The sequence below is a fragment of the Danio aesculapii genome, chromosome 19 (genome assembly GCF_903798145.1).
Source record: "Danio aesculapii chromosome 19, fDanAes4.1, whole genome shotgun sequence".
Lineage (NCBI taxonomy): Eukaryota > Metazoa > Chordata > Actinopteri > Cypriniformes > Danionidae > Danio > Danio aesculapii.
The window spans coordinates 40,126,955-40,142,563 of record NC_079453.1 but is presented as its reverse complement, the minus strand read 5'-3'; the positions used below and the strand labels follow the sequence as shown (position 1 = coordinate 40,142,563).

Below are 15,609 nucleotides of genomic sequence, written 5' to 3'. Positions count from 1 at the left end.
TGAAAGCTGTTTCACATCTTGACTGGAAAATGCATTTGGCAAAAAGCGTCAGGATTCATGTTAGGATCAGATTTGTGGTGTATGTTTGAAAGCATGTCTGGAAAAACTGGAGACTGTGAGTGTTCAAGGAATTCCCAAAGAGACTGTCAATCCCAATCCCCTTCTCCAAGTTTCTGCAATGTCTGTTGTTTGATCTGCATCTGATGTTTATTGCCATGTGAACTGACCCAATTATATTTTCTAATACAGTCATGTTAACGTTTAATTCAAAGCAACTCACAATCTTCAAATGTTGTATTTCCAATGTTCATTTCATGGTTTCCAAACTTAATCGAGACACATTTGTAAGTAATCCAAACTCCTTTGGCTGGCTGTTGTGGTCATGACTATATTCTCCTGTGTCAGCAAGTTCCATAACCTCCCCCAGTTTTTTTTCCATCCATCCTGTAAATGGAACTGAAAAGGGAAGTCTCTGAATATGTGTCAGTTGGCCATGTGGACTCTTTTTCTTTGGCATTACACATGGCAGCCATATTGTCTGTGGAGGAAAATACGCTTCTCTAATCTGTCCAATTATCTTGCATCTCTCTCTCTGCTTTTTGTCCTTCAACGTCACATTTTAATTAGAATAGATATTTTATTTACTTTTTTTTTTTTTTGTGATTTGTCATATCTGGTTGCTGTTTTGAAGTCTTAACTTGATGATGATTTTATCCCACCCACTTGGCCTCAGATTTTAAGCTTCAGCAAAATTTTTTGCCTGTTGCTGAGCTTATTTTTCTGGGCAAAAATTCATTTTTTTGTGCTGGAAATGTGAATAAACAGTAGTTTAGTTGTGCAAGCTCAAAAGTTTGAACATTTGAAAGAAGTCTCTTCTGCTCACCGAGGTTGTATTTATATTAGAAATTTGTGTAAATTGCTTCCTTGTCCTCATTTGTAAGTCGCTTTGGATAAAAGCGTCTGCTAAATGACTAAATGTAAATATAAATGTAAATTTATATAAATATATATATAAAATTTTAAATTGTTTCTATGACCCAAATCAGATTTTCAGCATCCTGACAGTGTTGTGTAAGTTACTTTAAAAAAGTTATTAATTATTAAATACTAATAACACCATGTTACAATTACAAATGTATTTAAATTACTTTTTTAATTATGATGTCTGAAAAGTGGGCGGCACGCTAGCTCAGTGGTTAGCACTGTTGTCTCACAGCAAGAAGTTCACTGGTTCGAGTCCCAGCTCGGCCAGTTGGCATTTACCCGTGTTAGTGTGGGTATCATAAGGGTGCTTCGGTTTCCCCCACAGTCCAAAGACATGCGCTTTAGGTGAATTGAATAAGCTAAATTGGCTGTAGTGTATGTGTGTGAATGCGAGAGTGTTTGGGTGTTTCCCAGTGCAGGGCATCCACTGCGTAAAACATATGCTGGATAAGTTGGCGGCTCACTCTGCTGTGGCTACACCTGATAAATAAAGGGACTAAGCCGAAGGAAAATGAATGAATGAATGGCCGTAGTGTATATGCTTGTGAATGTGAGAGTGTATGGGTGTTGGGTGTATGAGTGTTTCCCAGTACTGGGTTGCGGCTGGGAGGGCATCCGCTGCTTAAAACATATGCCGGAATAGTTGGTAGTACATTCTGCTGTGGCAACCTCTCAAATAGAGACCAAGCCGAAGGAAAATGAATGTCTGGAAAGTAAAAATAAGTAATTTAATTACTTTACTCCATACTATTAAAGTCCATTTAAATTGATATGCATTAACGACTGACATTTAAATCTTTTAATTCTTCACATTTGAGCCAAGCAAGATCTTTTTTCTTTATTAAAAATTGAACACTTAAAGAAAAAAATAAATGCTTGGCTATTTTTAAACACATTTCATTTTTTCTTAAGCATGTTTAATATCTTGCTAAATTATTCAACAGAATACGTTTGTATTTTCTACAAAAGTATCTTCTATGTAATTAATCCAGAACTGTTAAATTTATTTACATTTAAAGAGCCCCTATTATGGGTTTTTGTAAATGACCTTCCATGCCGTGTGTAACACAGCTCTAAGTGAAGTGAAATATCCAGCTAAGGCTTAAATCTGAAAGTGTACAGTGTTTAAAACTATTGATTCATCTATGAAAGAGTCGACTCATAGTGGTTTGAATGAATTGCTGCGATAACCAGTCTTTAGCCGTGCCGACGTGACGTCAATAGGGAACTCAAGCCCCGCCCATTTGTTGAGCGAGCAGACCCAGGAAAATTGAACCCCCCGGCCACAAACACTGTAGAAAGATAAAGAGGAAGACAACCACTGTAGCAGATCTCGGGTGAATCATGAAGATGCTTTGCTCTGAAGTGTAAAGGAAAGTTGGTGTTATTTTCCCTACCCAAAGATGAGGCTGTGAAGTGTCAGTGGTTGAAGTTTATTTTAGCAAAAATACAGATTTTACGGGATACCTATAAATTACGGGAGTTTTCCGGGAGAAAAAACGAAACGGGAGGGTGGCGGAAGATGGGTCTGAACTCTGCACTCTGACTACTTCAAAATGGTTGATAAGCTGTGGTGGGCATTTCTCTCTGTCTCAAGCTGAACGCAGTCGACCAATCACAACAGACTGGTTCGGACAAATCAGCACAGATTAGCATCGCGCCAAGGAGGGATTTGGGAACAAATGAATTGCTGAACGAATCATATGGGAGTCGCTGGGATAATTAAGCAAAAATAAATGCATATTATAAGACAATGAAAGTGTTTTTTTTGACCTTGCATGCATATCAGCTTGTTGTTGGAGACCCCCAAAACTAAAATATGACATTTTTTAATGCATAGTAGGGGCTTTTTGAGGCAACTACATTATAAGTAACTGTAATTTTATTACATAAAAATAAAAAAGTAATCCTATTACGTGTTTTGTGAAAAATATAATTACGATAACTATACTTTAATTACACTAAACACTCAAAGAAATTGCTGTTTGATTAAACTGCTTATTTAAAATGAGCTGAAACAACACAATTGAGTTTTATTTTAGAACAAATTAGTTGTTTTATGTTCAGTTCACTTAAATTTGTTAAAATTAATATTAACTTAATACCTTCATATTGTCCTAACACAAATCTATTGTGTGGAACCCAGCATTTTTTTACAGTGTAGGATTTGACTGAAACGAATAATTGTAGCAAAATTACCTATAAATATGTATTTTCATCTCTGAGCATCGAGAACCAAAAATGAAAACATTGGGGAGATTGCAAAAGTTGTTGCAGCTTCTCTCCATGAGACTCTCATATGTGTCGAAGAGTCTGTGTTCAAGCTCATAGATTAGATGATTCATATCTGTCACTCTCTGCTGAACCTTGAAATCAAATCCAATTGTGTGCTTGGATAGGTGTGCCCAGTCCTTGAGCACTGGCTTCTCTCTGTGATGCTATTTGAGACCAAGGGCATTTGTCGAGAATAAAAAAAACTCTTAAAATATATACAGTATATATTGCTGGTCTACGCTCTTGCTGGTCTATTGCTCCATCGTCCTCTAAAGAGTGCAAAACTGTTGGAATGAAAGTCCTTTAAATGAACTTTGCTCAAGACTGAAGAAAAGCAAGCTTGAGATGAGGAAAGGAATCTGAGGCATTGAGAAGTGTCGGTTTATTAGTGCTCTATTACAAAAATAAATACTTTTTTATGTGAGTCTATGCTTTTAGTTGAACTTTATGGCTAAGTAAGCGCTTCAAGCTTTTGACCTTTGATTTCTTTGAAGTCAGTGGCTAGTCTGCATTAATATTTTCCCATGATGATGTTTTTTAATAGTGTTTACATTTGGCAGGTTTAGTTTGATCAAACTGATTTCTGCCAACGATCTGTTAGTTCTGTTTGGTCTGAACGATGCCATCTGAACCTTCCCAGCAGACACACAACGTCATAAGATAATATTAGGTTAGATTTGACGTGACGCCAGGTGATCAAAATTCAATGTCTAGCCAGCGTCTAAAAACAATGTTATTTCAAAGTCCAACAATAACATCAGATGACGTTGATATTTGGTTAATTTTAGGTTGATTTTAGGTTGTGTTGAAAAGTGACCAAAATCCAACACAATGCCAACGTCTTCATTTTTAAGTCACTTTGGGAAAAAGAAACATCTGAAATGAAGTAAATGAATTAAAAACATTTTCTAGTTAGAAGAGAAATTGACTCAATTCCAACAGTTAAAGAAATTCAATACTTAACTGCAATTTATATTATATAGTCTTTTTATATGTTAATTTAAATTAAATATAGGTAATTAAACTAAGAAATCTGTATACTTTCTGTTTGTCTGGCTGGCTATAAATTCTAAAACTTTACTATTTTTACCAAACAAGACTTGTTCATTTGAATGAAGCTGTTATTTAATTTAGTATTTAAATACCTTTCTTTTAATTAAAAGTTAATGCAGATATGTGACTGTGATCATTTTCCCTAGACGTGTCCCTAACTATACCCGTATCCTACTTCAAGAACACCAGAAGCGTTGTGAAATACTAAATACAACAGGTTTTTTTTAATTAGGCATTAATTTGTCAGTCAATATTCCACTGAATCGAATTAAAATTGTATCGCAGAATTTTTGAAGTATCAACATATATCGTATTGCCAGCTAAGAGTATTAGTATCATATCGTATTGTGATGAGACATCTGATTTACACTTCTAGTACTAATACAGTAGGCTGAGCCCTGGATGTAATTTTAATCTGGTACAGCTCCTACCGCATCAAAGGCACAGTATTTGTCATGTTTTGATAAAGTCAGCTTTAACATCCCAATACATTTCACTGAAATATTGAGCAACAGAGGCCTGCTACACTCTCAGAAATAAAGGTACGCGAGCTGTCACTGGGGTATCAAAAGATACAAATTTGTACATAAAAGGTCCATATTAATACCTCAAGGGTACATATTAGTACCTAAAAAGTACAAAAGTGTTCCTCTTAAAATCTGTAGGTACAAATATATACTTTTGAGGTACCAATACGGACCCTTCAATTACAAATTTGTACCTTTTGAAAAGGTACCACCCCAGTGACAGCTCACGTACCTTTATTTCTGAGCGTGTACACTACTGCTTTTGTCATTTTCTCCAATCTGTTTTTGCACTAAGGACACAACCTTTGACTTATCCTCCTCATTTGTTCAAGCATCTCTCAAAAAAAAAAAAAAAAAAAAACACAGGATGCAATTGCCTGAACATCTGGAAAAAAGCTGTGTGACTCTTCTTATTTGTCTTCTACATTAATCACAAGGCAATTCAGTCCAGTCTCAAGAAGTCCGGATGAAACAGAGGGTTGGACTGGAGATGTTCATAATGCAGCAAGCATCAATTCCAGGGAGTGGAAATACTAATTCTGCAGCATTGTGTTCCTCGGTTTCCCTCTCCATATGAAGTCCAGCATCCCTGTCCTGAAATTGCTGTGCTGTTTGGAATGATGATGGACAATCTTGATGTCATACCATAAAATATAGATGAGATGATGTAAACTATGTTGTAAAAAACACACCCAGGGGGATACAAACAAGCAGCAGGGCGCTGGAGCACAGCCAATATGTGTTTCATCTGCAGTGAGACTATTAAATAATGACAGAGAGGACTAGCATTCATATTCAGTCAGGGTTCTACATATCAACGGTTTTATGATTGCCTGTCTGGCTTTCTGCAAAGGCTCCCAGCCATGTTCTGTAAAGCAGTGAAGACGAATACACTAAGATCTGTCCTCACAGAGGATCCTGTAACAGGGAATACTTGAAAAAAATCTCGACCTAACATTCCCATAGGGATGCATTGCATTGGTCAGAAAGTGACAGAATTTTATATAGTTAGAAGCAAAAAATTGTTATTCTTTTAAGCTTTTCATTTAAAAAACTACAGTTTTCATCCAATAATTAGATGGCACATTATAAAGTATAGGTAGCACAGTGGGTAGCACGATCGCCTCACAGCAAGAAGGTCGCAGGTTTGAGCCCCTGGGTCAGTTGGCATTTCTGTGTGGAGTTTACATGTTCTTCGTCTGGGTTTCCTCCGGGAGCTCCAGTTTCCCCCACAGTCCAAAGACATGCACTATAGGTGAATTGAATAAACTAAATTGTCCGTAGTGTATGAGTGTAAAAGAGTGTGTATGGGTGTTTCCCAGTGTTGAGTTGCATCTCTATGGGCATCCATGAATGCTGGATAAGTTGGCGGTTCATTCTGCTGTGGCGACCTCCGATTAAAAAAGGGACTAAGCCGAAAAGAAAATGAATGAATGAATAATAAAGTATAGCATTCATACATTTCATTCATTCATTTTCTTTTCTGCTTAAACCCTTTATTAATCGGGGGTCGCCACAGCAGAATGAACCGCCAACTTTTCCAGCATAAATGTTTTACGCAGTGGGTGCCCTTCCAGCCACAACCCAGCACAGGGAAACACCCATACACCCGGAGGAAACGCACGTGAACACTGGAAGAACATTCAAACTCCACATAGAAATGCCAACTGACCTAGTCAGCGACCTTCCTGCTGTGAGGCAATCGTGCTACCCACTGCGCCATCATAGGCCAGTATAGCAAATTATTACAAGAAATTATAATACAAGATGTATTACTGAAAAAATGAAAAATAAATAAAAAAGTTTGCCATCACAGGAATAAACTACCTTTTGAAATAAATTTAATTAAACACTAATGATATTTCACAACACTACAGTTTTTTTCTCATTCATGCGTTAATTTTCTTTTCGCCTTAGTCCCTTTATTAATCTGGGTTCGTCACAGCGGAATGAACCGCCAACTTATCCAGCATATGTTTTACGCAGCGGATGCCCTTACAGCTGCAACCCATCACTGGGAAACATCCATACACACTTATTCACACTACAACCAATTTAGCTTACCCAATTCATTTATACCACATGTCTTTGGACTGGGGGAAACCGGAGCACCCGGAGGAAACCCACGCAATCACTGGGAGAACATGCAAACTCCACACAGAAATGCCAACCTACCCAGCCGAGGCTTGAACCAGTTTTTTTCTGTTTCATTTAAATAAATGCAGCTTTTTATATAAGGGGTGAGAGACTATGTTTATTGATTTCTTTCCTATGTGTGTTTGTGTGACTTTTTGTAGATAAATAGAAATCTAGTCGGACTATGTTGATCATTCAGTTGCATCCATGAAATTTTACTGGAATGAGAAAAGTAATTGGTTACTGAAATAAATGGCTGGCACAAATGATTGCAGGAAGGTTTTGATGACACTTCTAGTTTGATATGCATTCTGATATTTCTCAAAGTTTCTGATAACTTTTGCTAGATGGAAAATGGGGTTATATCCTGAATTTGAATTAAGGTAGCAAATGAAGAGAGGTTTGAGGTTTGTTTAAGGTTAAGGGATGGGTCAATCGTGTAAATCTAAATGTATTTACAGAAATTAATTCCAGGCTTTTTCCTTTTTAAAATATTAGTAATACATAAAAACGTATATGTACATAAAGTGGGACTGAACATTTAGTTGAACTCTTTGAGAATTGCACATTCTGTATCATCCACAACAACGAAACACTTTTGTTTTTTTATTTTAGAAAAATGTAAATAGGGGAGTTTAAAACATGTAACACATGGCAAATAAATAATAAAGCATTCTTCAATAGGTGGTAAAGGCCTTAAATGTACAAATCCTTGTCAAAATGACAAAACTGATGTACTGGAGAAATGCATTTGTTTCGAAAAATTATTTAGCAGTGGGTAGCACTGTCGCCTCCTAGCAAGAATGTCGCTGGTTCGAGCCCCGGCTTGGTCAGTTGGCATTTCTGTGTGGAGTTTGTATTTTCTGCCCGTGTTCACGTGGGTTTCCTCCAGGTGCTCTGGTTTCCCCCACAAGTCCAAAAACATGTGGCAAATGTGAATTGGGTAGGTTAAATTGTCCGTAGTGTATGTGTGTGTATGGATGTTTCCCAGTGATGGATTGCAGCTGGAAGAGCATCCGCTGCGTAAAACATATGCTGGATAAGTTGGCGGTTCATTTCGGTGTTGCGACCCCAGATTAATAAAGGCAAAAAGAAAATGAATGAATGATTATCGATTTGTTTGTTTCTCAAATATAAAATATTTCTCAACTCATGATTTGCATCAAACAGCAATGATGATATACAGCTCTTTCTACATGATCCTAAACATTTTTAGGCGTTTGTTTCACATCAGATCAGAGTGCTTGCAAACTTCACTTTGCTTTGATTTTCCTTTCACATAAAATCAGTCAGCGTTGTTTCATTGGCAACCAAGTAAGTCAGGGAAAACTAGGATGTTTTGTTACAAAATGTTCACAAGTTAAGAATAAAAGTGAATAGTAGTTGACAATTCTTATATAAAGCCCCTTTAGAGAGTGTAAAATTCAAAATTTTCCCAGTGGATTGTTACAAAATCTGAAAGATCACATTTTATAAATACTGGCATTATTTTATAGACCCTTTTCACATTTCCGTGTTTCTCAGTAGCAGACGTTGTCATAGTTGGGTAAACTTAGAGCACAGTAAATAGAAGAATTCAACAAATATATTTTTTACAATCTTATTTGCTCAGATAATAAAAGAAAAACTCAACGATGTTATAAAGACTCTCAGAAAATGAAAAAAAAAAATTGTGTGAGACTGATGATGGTAGTCAGAGGAGAGACCAACGGCAAATTTACAGTACTGTCCCATAGACGCTGCATTAGAAACACCTCACACAATCGGTTATTCGTTTTTTGTAATTTAAAGCAAAGATGATATGATACATACATATAACTTGTCATACTTTTTAACAAATCTAAATATTAAAAACTTTCATGGATTTATGCTTGCGATATAGGTCCATATTCTATAAAACAAATATTTACTACAACTAAATCTAATATAATTTCAGATATTTTTATGCACTTCATATGTTGATTCCTCGAAGCATTATGAATGCATTTTTTGTGATAGTTGTGTATTATTTTATGACTTGTTTTAAAAACTTAACTCTACAGTATAATTGATTTAAATTCCTAGCATGCTCTGCACCTTCGGTATTCTCCACTTTGTTCATATGAAGTTTCATTTTGCTGCTCTGTACAGCTAAGAGACTCGTGCACAACTATAAAAAAAGGCTGCAAATGATCTTTGGGAAGAAATATACTGTAGGTATATGAACATTTGAAAAGTATAATTTGTGAAAATTCTGTTCTTTTGGAATAAATTTAAATATCTAATATTCAAGATTGTTAGGGTAGTGCTTAAAATATGTTAAACATCTTTTGCAAGGAGACTGTAAATTAACGAGAAAGATAGAAATAGCCACACTAATGAGCAAAACTATCTATAAGAAGCAGGACACATTTTATAAATGCTGATTATTATTACCTGAACTGTACAACGCTGTAGCATAACCTCCACTTCGTTTCTATTTTAGGCTTCCAGCAGGTGAAGACACTTTTTTCATGGGTAGGCGGACAGATAACTGCTGAGGAAGAGATTTGTCAAGCACAGAAAATGAAGTTCACAATTTATTTTTTAAATAAAGTTGTGGAGGAATGATGATTGGGGCTTTATTTACAAATAATTTGACCCATATTTTTGCAGTAAGTGTTTTCCTTAAGGGGACATGAACCCACCCCACCTGTCTCAGCAGGGTGGTTTCACACCTCTAGTTTGAAAAAGCTCAGGAAAGTGGGTGAGTCCAGCTTTGTTTAGGTGGGTGTGTCGAGTGGCGAAAGAGGGAAAGGTTTGCATGGAAAGGGGAGTTTCATTACGTGCACAACAGCTGATTTACACACTGGCAACTCAACCGCAGACGGAGAGGTGATAGACAGTGATTCGGGAAGCAGCGTTTACAGCAGATCTGAGAGCAGTGTGGAAGTGGAGGATTTTCAGTCCATAATATTGTAGTGATATTACTGTAAACTTAGTAACGAAATCATTTTGACTAATGTCTTTAAAAACTAATAGAGTACTGCTGATGATACTAATAACTTTGCCATCTGAATAAACAATGAACATCAATTACACACTTAACAAATCTGTAGAGACAGGATAATCAATATAAACTGGAACTGTGTCTTTTTTTAAAAGAAGACGAGTGGCAAATCTGGATTTCACCATTTTCAGATTCGAAAAGCTCTTGGGTTAAATATGTTCCTTATAAACATATTTTTGTCGCGTGTTAGCAGACCACTGTAATCCACACATGTGGGTCCACACCATAGACTGTAAAAGATATGGATGTAGTATCCGTGACGTCACCCATAGGTTTCTGAAGAACGCAAAAGAAGCTACAAGTAGGTGTGGCCACCCATCGCCATTTTGTTAGCGCATCATCGCACCGACCGGGGGATACCAAACAACCATTTTGCTTTGTAAGGCTTTTCTTTGGGAGAAACGCCTAATACTTCATTACCTGCGACTCGTTTGTGTTCTGACCACATGGGCTTGGTTGTACACTATATCAATAAAGTGTTTAGTCTTTTAAAAACACTGTAGTAATACATTGAGCCACTAAACATTGTTCTTATCACGTTTTTCTACAGGAGGAAAACATAAATTACTTCCAAATACTTTAAATATAGTCTGTGTTAGTCAATGCAAGGCTATTTATGATATTCAGGCATAAAACTGTATGTCAACGTTTCAGATAACGCATCAGTCTGTCAGATTCTGGAGTGCATTACAGGTCTAAAGAAATTTATAAATAATAAATGATCTTAAATAAAACAAAAACATTTATAGAGATGGTGTATAAATATATAATTTTACTCACCTGGAAAATGGAGGCCACGTGAATGGTTTGTGAGTACAATTAAGTGCACACAGTATGCCATATCATCTGATAATTGTAAGAAATATTTCCAAAAAGCAACTCACTGTGTAAAGCCACATAAAAGAAAACAAGAATATGATGTATATGCCGGGTTCAGCAGCTAATCAGCTAGAATCAGCAGAGGTGAAGTGATGGCGAGCAGCGAGGCCTAGCTGTCACTCAAGTGGCCCCTCCCTCAATTAATGCAGACTTAATATAACCTAATATAAACGAAATGGATGAGTTATAAAAAAAAATTCACCCTCCTCACAGTTGTCATGAAGGGTAATATTAGCTATATACACCAAAATCGTTGTTTGTACCAGGCTGTAAACACTTTTTTTTCTGATTCAAAGTTGGCCATTTTAACAGTGGGCTCAATAGAAATCTGCTCTATTACAGAGCCAGGACTAGTGAAATTTTGATGAATTGCAGTTTCAGATACTTCCGTATTAGCTTCACAAGGGAGAGTGGGAGGTTGCCTCTTGGTCCACACGCGAGCTGTGCTCTCATCACAGAAAAATGGAAACAAAATCTTCGTTGCAGCACATTTATAAACGCAACACTGATGACCCATGTCTCCGAACAATTCTTCAACTACTTGTTTGAATTACGGTTGGCAACACAACGTGGCATTTCTCTGAACACTTTAACAAATCTTCGAAGCTTTATCATGCATACTAATGAAGTTGCATCTCAATCACAAAAGATCGCGCTGATTGGTTCGAACCAAGTCCTTCTCATGAATTAATGAACAAATGTGCTGAAAATTCAATGACGTCATTTTGTACCTGCCGGTACTGTCAACATCTCAGTATTTTGTGACCCTTTAACATTCAGCCTGCAGATTTCTCTTTAAACAGCTGAACCCATTTTTTTACAGCTTTTATTAATCTGACAGTTTCTCAGCTCCCATGGCCAGTGGCTGGACATTTCAAAGTGAATATACAGTAGCATATACTCTAGGGATTGTTGACATAGAGTTTCATGAATATTGTGTATTTTTTTCTGTGGGATAAAGGTAATACACTCTTAACAATAAAGCATATTCATTGGCTTTGATGGTTCCACGAAGGATCAAGAAGGTTTGTTTTCTTTCTTTCTTTCTTTCTTTCTTTCTTTCTTTCTTTCTTTCTTTCTTACACAAACTTATTACTTTACTTTATAATAGCCTACCTCAAAGTATTGTCTTGAGTCATAAGCATCAATTTTGTTTTGCCTGTATGTGTGTACGTTTTTATAACTCTCAAAGTACCAGTAGTTGCTTTTGTAATTCATTAGGATGTGGTTTAAAAAAATATATCAAATTTTTTATCCAGCATATGTTTTACACAGTGGATGCCCTTCCAGCTGCAACCCCTTATTGGGAAACATCCATACACTTTCATTCACACGCATACACTAGGGCCAATTTAGTTAACACAGGGAGATCATGCAAACTCCACTGAGTTTTTACACACACACACACACACACACGCACACACACCTTGAATAGGCTGAGGGTAAATAAAATAACAGCATATTTAGCATATACTGTATTATCATAAGGGGTTTCACAGTGGCGCAGTGGGTAGCAAGATCGCCTCACAGCAAGAAGGTCACTGGTGCAAGCCTCGGTTAAGTCAGTTGGCATTTCTCTGTGGATTTCATGATCTCCCTGTGTTCGCATGGGTTTCCTCCGGGTGCTCCGGTTTCCCCCACAAGTCCAAAGACACGCACTATAGATGAAATGGGTAAGCTAAATTGTTCGTAGTGTATGTGTGTGAATGAGTGTTTCCCAATGATGGGTTGCAGCTGGAAGGGCATCTCATCTGCATATGCTGGATAAGATGTGCTGGAACATATGCTGGATAAGTTGGCGGTTCATTCTGCTGTGGCGACCCCAGATTAATAAAGGGACTAAGCCGAAAAGAAGAAATTAATGTATTATTATAAATCACTGTGAGGGATTTGAATACCATTAAGTTTACTTGAAGGAAGTTATGATGTAAATAACATATATCATAATATAAATGACATCAAACAACGATTATTCAATTCATATGGTTTACCGCCAAATTCAAAACATCAAAACAAGAACCACAAGACTCATAGAAGTTCAACAATCAAAATTGAGGTAGTGTGTAAAATTTTGCCTTTGATTTTCAGTCACAGATGGCCCGATTAACCCCCACTGTCTGCATTAGCATGACCTCAGACGAGTTCCTGAGCCGTACAATCATAGAAGGAATCAAACAAAGCTGGACTTGTGGGAGGCGGCAGAGGAAAGAAAAGCCTGCGGCGCGTTTCCACACGGAGCAGCTGATGATGTCATCACGCGGAGATTCTCCCGTCGAGGAAAGACGGTGAGGGGAAAGTTTATTAAAACAACCGTGAGGGGAGGGGAGAAAGGGAGTTGGAGAAGGAGAACTCCCAGGCAAAAAACTTTATCCACGCCACAGAAGACTCTTGGAAGCTCTTTCAGCAAACTGGATTACACAAAGAACATTTTTCTGTGGATTAATGTTGCCATAATTCACTGGATTAACGATCACAGAAGGTAAAGTTATGTTCTATTGGGTCCTGTCAAGCTGCGTGAATTCTTGCAAATTGCCCGGAGATATAATTTAGTCGTTTTTTTAGTTATTTAGTAAAAGAGTAAGTTACATTTAAGCATATGAAGTGATTTATTAATCGATATACTCTATGAATATAAGCAGGCGTTTAATGCTTTTTGAATGCATATGAAATTAATGCTGCGTTCCGTATATCGTGGTGTAATTTATTTACTTCATCATTCAAGTGCTTATTTGTCACTGCAGTTTTAATTATAATTTTTAATGCGGCACGTGCTGCCTGATTTAGCATGCATGATGCAGCTAGTCCAGCGGTTTTTCCTCTTGTACTCTTTATTGCACTTTTTACCACTTTGGTTTGTGGTAAAAACTTTTTGACTTGTTGCCCTAATTCTGGCCCCCCAGCGGCAGAGCGACACAACGCGCGCGCTCAATGTTGAGCTGCGCTTTTTTAATGCATAAGCATTTAACATTTTTAATTCATTTAGCAGACGCATTAATTCAAGCGATGTAGAAATGTAAACGAGGAATACCAGAAGGCATTCATCATGCAAATAAGGAAGTTCTGTTTTTTTTTTTTTTTTCGGTTTTTTTAAGTTTTAGACATGGTTTTGAATAGATTAGCCTGTAATTAAGTATGGAAACAATACGAAGAATGTTATTTCGTAATGAATGAATGTGTGTGTGTGTGTGTGTGTGTGTGTGTGTGTGTGTGTGTGTGTGTGTGTGTGTGTGTGTGTGTGTGTGTGTGTGAACACATACAGTTAGAATTATTAGCCCCCCTGTTTATCCCCCCCCCCCTCCTAATTTCTGTTTAACGGAGAGAATATTTTTTCAGCACATTTCTAAACATAATAGTTTTAATAACTCATTTCTAATAACTGATGTATTTTATCTTTGCCATGATGACAATAAATAATATTTACTAGATATTTTTCAAGACAATTCTATACAGCTTAAAGTGACTTTTAAAGGCTTAACTAGGTTAATTATGTTAACTAGGCAGAATAGGCTAATTAGGGAAGTTTTGGTTTATTGATGGTTCTGTAGACTATTGAAAAAATATATATAGTTTAAAGGGGCTAATAATTTTGACCTTAAAATGGTTCATAAAAAATCAAATCTGCTTTTATTCTTGTCGAAATAAAACAAATAAGACTTTTTCCTGAAGAAAAAATATTATCAGACATACTGTGAAAATTTTCTTGCTCTGTAAAAAATTTGGGAAATATTTTTAAAAAGAAAAAAAAAATTCAAAGGGGTTTAATAATTCTGATTTCAATTTTATATACGTAAATATTATATACACAACACTGAGAAATATTTCATTATGATCTGTATTTTAAATAATAGTGGTAATAATTAAAATAATAGATAATATAAATATACGTTTGACCATCCCTATAACGGTACAAGCCATTTTTAAAGCATAATTGCGCCAATCAGTCTATTTCAGAAAAATTCAGAAAGTGGCAGATCTAGAGCACCAATAGACATCGTGTTCACAAGACTTTGTTTTCTTGTAAAATATGTGTTTGTATCTAGATTTACCCTGAAAATAAAATCTAATTAGATGCATAGTTTGTCGTTTAACCTACAGTAACATCTGAAATATCTAATCAGAGAATACTGTAGTTCAGAATACACTAAATATCCCTCAAAATGCTGAAAACTTAAATACGTTTTATTACTAAACTAGATGTAATTAAAAATAAATACATAAATGACTGAAGCATGTGTTATTGCATTATGTATTTTATATATATATAAAATTTATGCAAAAGGTAAACAAAAGGAAACAGGTAGGAAACAAAAAAAGAGAAGTCAGAGGTGTTGGACACAGAATGAGAGCTGCTCTTTCCTGTTGCACATCTGGACAAGCTGCGTGTCACAATGAAGGTTGGAAAATGATCGCATATCTGTTCTGTGTGTGCAGAACTGGATCTGTGGCAGCATCTGCAGCTATAAAATACTACTTTTCTCTCAAAATTTTAATGTTTGGAAATGCATTTCTTGGAGGTGTGTTTATACTGTACTTGGCAGTCATCCATTCATTTTCCTTCTGCTTAGTCTCTGATTTATCAGTGGTCTCCACAGCGGAATGAATCACCTACTTCTCTGGCATATGTTTAATACAGCAGATGCACTTCCAGCCGCAACCCAGTACTGGGAAACACCCGTACACTCTTGTCATTCACACACACACACACACACACACACACACACACACACA

The 15,609-nt window shown here is 36.5% G+C and overlaps 1 protein-coding gene across 1 annotated transcript in view; it reads left to right on the top strand.

Moving 5' to 3' along the window:
• The first annotated feature begins 13,119 nt into the window (after positions 1-13,119).
• Positions 13,120-15,609, top strand: part of col16a1 (collagen, type XVI, alpha 1) — a 149,544-nt gene continuing 147,054 nt past the window's right edge. The window contains 1 exon segment of the mRNA XM_056479385.1: positions 13,120-13,360. The gene's annotated coding sequence lies outside the window, so the exon portion shown is untranslated.